The sequence below is a fragment of the Phalacrocorax carbo genome, chromosome Z (genome assembly GCF_963921805.1).
Source record: "Phalacrocorax carbo chromosome Z, bPhaCar2.1, whole genome shotgun sequence".
NCBI lineage: Eukaryota > Metazoa > Chordata > Aves > Suliformes > Phalacrocoracidae > Phalacrocorax > Phalacrocorax carbo.
The window spans coordinates 34,520,266-34,529,013 of record NC_087548.1 but is presented as its reverse complement, the minus strand read 5'-3'; positions in this window follow the sequence as shown (position 1 = coordinate 34,529,013).

Sequence of the window (8,748 nt, the reverse complement as noted above, 5' to 3'; positions counted from 1 at the left end):
TCTCACTGCACTTGGTTTAAGTGGATAGAGCAAAGCCCTGCTGCTCACTGGGGGAGCATGTTCATGAGGGAACATAAATCTTTGAAAGGTTTAGAAGTTCAGGGTGGAGAAAGCCAGCCGAGCGTAGGTAAGGTACCCTTTTCAACAGCAGACAGGTCTACCAGCTTTGTGGGTGTATTTTACGTATTTTACATGGAAAGCAAAGAGGTGCTAGAAGGGAAGCAACACTTTCTGAAAGGAAAAATTAATGCACATATTCAAATGTAAAAAATGGACTTGTCAGTTTGTTTGTTGGTATCTTTTGTTTGTGGTTTTTCTTTTTGTTTGTTTTTTTTGTTTGGTTGGTTGGGGATTTTTTGTGTGTTGTTTTTTTTTTTCTAGTCCTTGTGCCATTTTCTTCTGCCTAGTGAAAAGTGTTGGATTGTTTTTCATACCTCTTGTCTGAGTTTTTACATGTCTTCTACCTCTCCTCCATTAGACAGGGAGGAAAAAAATCAACCTCAAACATTCCCTTATCTTATTTTGGTAGTTGCCATGAAAATCTACTGTATTACTAGATGTCAGGCTACATAAACTTGCCCAATGTATTGTGCTCAGCAGACCAAAAGGGCCTGTCAGTGCCTTGACTGTATCAATTTGGCCAGCCCAGAAGACCCATCATATTGCTCCTTGCAGCTTGCATGCTCTTTTAGTGATGCCAATATTATTCCAGGTTTCAGCTTTGCTATTGGAAATGGCCAGACATCTGGTGATCTCATTGTTTTAGTATTGTGAAACAGTTTAGAATTCATAATGGATTTATAGAAATAAAAACTGTTCTGTGGCTTTTGGATTCATGGTTTGACCCTGGAAAGAATGAAGAATAAAAGGTTGAAATTATGCCTCTGGGATACAATGGATTACTGAAAAGTTGAACCAACTAGTCTTCTTAAGAACTAGCCATTTGAATGAAATATAAGAAGTGTTTGCATATTAATTTGCAGATATTTGTCCAGGATGGACAGAGGTGAAGAAATACTTTGTTTTAAGAAAGGGCTATCACTACTGCTAGGCACAGAACTGGACTGCAGACAGTATGAAGTTACTCAGGGCTTCAAGAACTGCTAAAAGGAGCTCATATGCTTAGTAAACTACTCCTGGGAGCACAGCCTTTCTAATAATATTGAGAAATACCGAAGGTGCTAAATAGGTTCAAGCAGAGGCCAGTTTGTCCAACTTACTGGGTAAGATACAGAAACCATACCCTACTTTCCACCTGAAAGACCTGAATGGAAGCATCTTTCATATTACGTTGAAATGAAATCTGTTTACTTGGAAAAAATGGTAGTAAAATAGTTAAATCCTGACTGGAGCAAGAGGTGAAAAAAGAAAGCATGGGAAGCAAGATCATTAATGCAAAGAACCACAATAACTGTTGTGCCAATCTAACTAATAAACAAAGACTAGTGTATTATTCTCTTTATTAGACTGATTCATAATGAACACATGACTTGCAAAGCTATTCAAATTTATTTTTGTTCAGCTTGGCTGGACAGAGAAAACCTTGTGGCTTTGTAAACCAGTTGTAATGTTTAACTACTTTCTGGCACCATGAAAACATTCAGGATCCTGAGACTTTTGTGTCACATGCAACTGAGTAATGTAAAGGAGCATATGTTCAGTTTCAGCAAAAGCACAGGGAACAAACTGCTCATTCCTACTTTTATTGTTCCAGCACATTTGTCACATTAAGAAGTGGAACATAGGATGGTTCTTTTCAATGGTATGTTTATCACCACCATTATGCTCATTTCTAGACTTCAGAATAAAAAGATTCAGGTTAGCTATATTCCTAACAGAAGAAGCTGGTCAGGTATTCAAGACAAAAAAAACTCAAAGAAAAAGACTCACGGTTTTGAAGGACAAAACTACATCACCAGAGCTTACACAGTCTCAATAGGAGCTAGGGCATATTATTCCCAGCCTCCATCAACTCAGTCTCTAGGGAGGGTACTCTTCAGTTCTTTATATACGAACAAACTATTGAGGTCCAAGTAGTAAAACTCCTAGTGCAGAGGAACCACAGGAATGTAACTTGACACTGAGACACCCATTAAGACCATCTAAATACTTTTAGGATTGTTTCACATCACGCAAAGATCCATGCAAAGTGTTCTGCACTCCATAATTTAGGTGTCGTCCCTTTGCTTCTTGTTACTTCTCCCCCTACCCCAGGAAACTGCTGATCATTTGCAACACTACTTCGTTCTGCCACTCAGTCCTTCCTCTGGGGTGGCTCCATGCAGTGTGATTCAACAGAGCTGTACATTTGTCATTGATCTTCCATCCTCAGAACATTTGATTGCTCTTGCAGGGCCATGGCTCCTAGATAGTAGCCAAAAAGTTCTAGAGTTTGTTCTGTTCCATGATTAATTTCACACACAAAAAAAGGACTATTTGTGCATTTTGGCCATCAGCAAAATACTGGTTTGCAGTTCAAATTTTCAACAAAAACATTCCTGTGTCCATTCACTGTGGGAGGGCTGAGGGGTAGAAGGTGGAAGGAAGGGTCAAAAGGGACAAAACACTTTTGACAGCAACAGAATTTGTACAGCTTCTAAAGGAGTGATTACTTTCCAGTCTGCCTCTAAAAATTTTTATTGAAAAATTTTTTTAGATTCAAATACAAAGGATTTTTTCCCCCTTACAATAGGAATGTAAGTAAATGAAGCTGTTTCATTTTTAAGGCACTGTATTGGATTCTTTTTTGATTAAATCCTCTGGATTCTGACAGTTTATAAGTTCACTTCAGGAATTAAATAGATTTGTGTTGGTAAGTAAGCTAAAATATTCTCTTGGGTTTGCAGGATTTTGTCATGTGTATTAACTGGTGTTGCTTGCTGCTAAGACAGATCTTCATTCCTTGGGAGTTTTGAGACAATAGTAGAAGGGTTCTGTCTTCTGAACTAGGACAGCAGTACTCTTGTTGAGAGCATATTACTAGCTCTTCTACCAGCTCTGAGTTTTGCAAATAAATAGAGTCTCCCAGGGAGATGATAGCAATCCACACCCAGACCTAGCACAAATCTTCTGGGCTGTCCTAGCAAAGATATCACACTCATTATTCAAAGCACAAGGCTTCTCATTCTCCCGAGGCAGATAGTGGAAAAGCATGGGAGGTCAGGAAGTACATGTAAAGGGGGTCATCATTGCTGTCCTACTTTTTATCTTGCATTTGAAAGATTCACTTTTGACATTTTATTAAAGACAGTCCTCATGTGACCTCTCCCCTTTTTTTCTTTGCCCACCACTTGATGTCAGCTAGTCTTTTCTTATTAGATAAAGGGGGCAGATGTTTATTCACAACACTAACAGCTATGTAGACAGGATCAAGAACTGTCACAAACACGGTAAGGTCTGTGTTTAGCCTTGCACTGATAGAAAACATAGTGTCACAAGATAAATGTCAATGGAAGTGGTGCTGAAGGCTGATCCTATTTATTATGGGAAATGAACAGTGTTAGCAAAGCTGCCAGGTGTAGAGGAGTCATTTAGTACAGACAACTTTGATATCTTTGAAAGGAATAAAATGAAGAGAACCCATTCAATTATTGCCAGGAATGACTCCTCACCCTCCCCCAAGACAATTGTTCTAAGTGCTGGAAGGAGAGGAAATAGCTTATTATTTTAAGTGGCTTGAATTGCTATCCATCCCTCACAGTTCTCCTGGGAAAATATTTAACATGGAACAAACATAGTGGAATCAATAGCCTTCCTGTTGTCAGCTTTTCACAGTAACTTCTCTAACATTTATGGGCAGGGATCAACGGGTAAAAAGATTCCTAGGCTGATTTATTTCCTGCCTAGATAGGTAAAGCACACCAAAACTCTAGCACATTCCCAACTTGGTTACATGCAATTTTCAGCTGAAAATTTTCAGTTTATACACTCGTTAAGTATAAAGAAACTAATGGCAAACACCAATGTCCATTAAAGTCAACAAAAATATTCCTCTCTGTCAGTGATGCGCTTTGGTTTCATATGCAGCAGAGATCTACTCCAACTGTAGTTTATGTGCAGCACACCTCCAACCTCATTTCAGCCTCAGCATAGTGGCTCTGTGCCACCATCCAACCAGTGACTTCAAACAGGATATTCCATAGGTCTGTCCCAATGAACCCATCAACCTAATTTTACCTGAACCTTGGTCCTTAATTGATCCCTAGCCCCAGTGGTCAGCCCTAAACCAGCCTCAGCCATTCTGTTTGCCATTTTGTACATGGATCTAGCAGCATCATTTGCTCTAAACCCAAACACACTCAAAATGTAGATTTAGCCTGTTGGATATTTTTAACTGCTAAACCAAATTCTGCTAATCCAAATTCTGGCTGCCAAAGCAGCAGATCAATCCTTGCTGATTTAAGCCCTAATCACATAATAAACCAGTGGCTCCTAGCAGTCCCTATGACTTTAATGATTTGATTTATTTCTTTTAATACTGATTTGATTTAATATTTTCTTATTAGACAGAAGCCTTAATCCAGATAAGCAAACCTGTTCCAGACATTATCTGTATCCTAGCACTCACTTTCCTACAAAGCATCCCTTAAAGGCATCCACTCTAATATATACTCAGCAACCCCAGCCAGGACCACAATTACTTATATTTAAATGGCTCGTGATGACCTTAGCTACCTACCCTTCCTCATCACCTTCACCTAGCACAGACCTAGCCTTGAAAACTCTTCAAAACAGTAACTCTTCCTGCTTGTTTTCCACGCCAGCATGAATATTAATTCTAATACTATCATTGCTTTAGCCCATCAACTTCTAGAAATTGAGGTAAGACCTGGAAGAAGCTTTCCAAAACAGTTATAATGCTGTACACAATTACACAAGTCTTACTAAAGTCTCTAGTTGCAGCACTGGCTGCAGATATACAACTCAGGCAAGTAACCCTTATTTCTTACAGTCCCCTACCAGTGTCCCACAACCTGAGCAGATCTGACCCTGCTGGACTTAACCTATCAACAGTAATCTGGAGTTACATATACACACACTGTGATACCACACACACGCACCCCCCCCCCCGATTTACTTTAGCTGCTGGTGCTTGCATAGCTTAGACCTGGAATTACATAGTTACCACAAGCCACTGTAAGCATTAAACTTCTGGGCAACCCCTGCAAAGCCTGACTTTCTGACTCCAGATGATCCCCTCCTACTGACTTGAACTGGTTAATCCATAGCTTGCCTTAGGCAAGTAAGAAGATTAATAGCCCCTGATATCATCTGTTACCTAGCAGGGACTGTAGCCTAAATCACCTCTCCTGTTGTTTCCTGATCCTAATTAAACTCTGCCTGCCTTGGGAGAAGAGCCAGGTTGCAGCCTGATGAGGTGACTAAGCCTAAAGATCAGGTGATCACATTTAGGTTTTATTTCAGGTGAAGGTTAATTACAGCCAGCTGATTGTTACCACAACAGATATAAATTTTGCCAGGTGGCTCTGGGTGGGCCTGTGAAGTCTTAAATACAGTCATGTATTTCAAGTCTACTTTTCTTTTCTTTATGAATCCTAACTGCATTTCTTGGAGGATCTCCTGGCACCAACCTTTCCCCTAGCTGATCTTCTCTATTTTTTCATTGTTCTTCTAATAACCTGCACCTAGCAAGTTGATATCTGAAAGCAGTGATTTTAGGTTGAAGAACACCATGCCTAGCCATAGCTGCAGGATGCATCTGCCCAAATTTTAACCATGGGATAGATTTAAGAATTTAAATTATCTTTCTTCTGTGTGAGGAAGTTACCCTCTGTGCTTCATGAAAAGAGGTCCAGAAGCAAGATCTATGCCAATGGATAGTCTGCAGTAGAGAGGTGTGGAGATTATACAGGCTGACTCTATGCACTGTTTAGACATAAGGAAAGTCTTTTAACACACAATGGCATTTCCTTTATATAATTATCATTTCATTCAAAAACATGAACCTTTAGGGAAGTATCTCTTAACTTAAAAATACATGGTATTGCCAAGTATATAGTCATCCAAGCATTTGCCTCTGAGGCCACAGAGTTATTCTGAAATTCTGTTTTATTTTTAAAATAGAGTCTTTGGTCTACAAACCCTTTTCAGTGAAGTAAGTACAAGTCCAAAAGGAAATGCAATACCTCAAAGACTAGTTTTATGGTGTCACAGATATCCTTTCACACCCCAGTTCCTATGGTGGAAGCAAATCTGTGGTCAAAATGCTGTCATGATCTAACCCTTTCCCTGGCAACTTGGTCTCATTCCACAGGCATCAAAGAAGTCACGTCTACGCGTATCAGCTATAAAGCACTCATCTCTCAGGGACTGTCAGCAGTGTATGCCATAGGTTGCTTCAAAGGAAAATTCAACATCACCAACATCTGGTTGTAGATGATAAAAATTTCCTTCTTCTCTTCCAGACTGTGCATATCTGGGACAGCAATGCAATTTTATTTGAGAGCTACTGGACTCCAGTTGCTTCTCTGGGGTGGAAATGCAATGCAATCCAATTGAGAAACCAGAAGCTGTTCCTGGAAGTGCCTGAACACAGGAGCTGAAGTTAATCTGGTTGTTAAAAGCAGGAAGTAGAAAACACCATAGAAAGGGTTGGAAGGCAGCACCAAATGCTGGCAAAGCTGAGGACGCAGAGCGCAAGCAGCAGGGCCCTTCCCCAGGGCCTGGCTGACTGCCCCAGCCACAGCAGTGCTCTGAAATACCGCCATTTTGCAGACACTGAGGACAGGGAACCAGCCCTGGCCTCATCCTCCGGGACCCTCAGCCCACCGCTCAGCCTGCAGAGCTGCTGGGTGGCTGGAGAGTCCTGCACCTTGACCCTGAAGGCAGCCCTGGAAACAAGAGCTGTGCTGACTGTTTATCCAGCTCTTAGGGAAGACCTGTGAACATCCAGTGCTGGTGCTTTTTCCTCTGGGGATTTTAGAAGAGGCTATGGCCTGCAGAAGGGGGTGATTAGAAGAGGCTGTTTCAGTTTGGATTTGGAGCTTTTGAGAAAGATATTAGGAGGCATAGCACATTATTTTTCCACAAGACACATGGATGTCAAACAGTAAACAAGATTGTTTGCTATCCTGAAAAAGGCTGTGCTAGAGTGATAGAGTAAGAGCTACTTGAGCAGAAAGACCCATGCAGGAGGGAGACTACAGCTGTTTAAATAGAGGCAAATATTTCCACGATGGAATACTCATTACTCTTTTTTTAAACATCTTCCCAAAACTTGATTAAAGCAAGCAAAATGTTTTAGTCCTCATTTCCCTTTATGGCCTCCCATCCCTCAATCTTTTTTTTCTTTTTCCATTTGTCAGCAAAGCAATCAATTATACTAATTTGGATGGAATTTTTCAAGTCAAAATTTTGGATGAAAATATTTTTCCAGAAGGCAACATTTCCCCTTAAATAAGTGAAGTTCATCCACATGCATAGGGCCTGATTTCAACAAGGCATGATGCCAACCTCATGAACCCTTTGAAAACTCAGATAGTGAACTGACATTATGCACAAAGAAAACTTTCCCCATGAATAATTACCACCTTCCTCTGTTGCCTATTTATGGAGTTCTTCTGACTTGTCCAGCTCTCAAATACTGTCATCACCAGTAACTCCTTGCAGGTTTCCAACCTGCAGACTGATGACATATTTGACTCATTAGCCTCAGCATGCTAGGCTGCGTATGAATAAGGGCTGAGGGTGGAGGCAGAACAAGAGAGGTCTTTTCACAATGAAAGAGAGTGAACAACTGGACACTAACCAGTCAGGTCTGGGGAGGTCCTACTGCCTTACACAACTCAAGCAACTGTCAGAGTTGAGGCTCCTGCTCCACAGGATGTAAAATGCAACCCCTGAGGATGATGCAGGACATGATTCTGATGTCATGCTTCATGGCATTCATGCCAGATAACCACTATTGGTTGATTACCAAGAACAATGTATGAACTTTGCTTTCCATGTCATTATCCTGCTTTGTCCCTCATTTTAGTTCATCTAATCTTCCATAGCTAAGAGGACAGACTTTATTTTTCCTGCCACTTCACTAACATCTGAAGGGTAAGAGCTCTAATTAACATTTATGGTTATTTGACTTTAGGTGAGAAATAGTTTTGAGGTAATTTTGTGCAGAAACAGCACTTGCTGTCTGTGATGAAGCTGAAATGTGAAGTCTTCTCCTTTCTGACCCTAAATCTCCACTCCTAGAAAAGGCATTTTAAAAAGCCCATTAAAGGTAATAATAACAAGCCTCAGAATGATGACAGAACATGTGGAAGAGTTATTCAAAGAAGGAAATGCCATCAGTGAAATACTGTTTCAGCCTCTTTTCTGTAGTTCATGGCCTAATTTTATCCTGTTTCCAATTTATCATTGATTAATAATTACCATACAGTTTTTCAAGAACAGGTGAACAGGTCTCTCATGTGGTGGGGCTGCAATCTCTTTTGCTTACCCTTGCAGAGAATGCCACAGGAGAAAGACATGGTGGCAAGAGCTGCGTGGTGGTTTGCAGGGAGCCTCAGGGAATAAGAGCACTCCAGAGCTTTGGAATTGTTATAGGTAACCGCCAGCACCTATGCCCAAACCAAACTGAGGTATAAATCCAGGCCAGGGGCTGCCACTGAGTGATGATGTCCAGCTGAAAAAATTGTGTCTGGCCTCTTTTATGCCAGCTTGATTGTTATGAGCATCACTTTTCTGAATTCTTATTCACTTAAAGAAGTGATGATGTTTTTGCAAGCC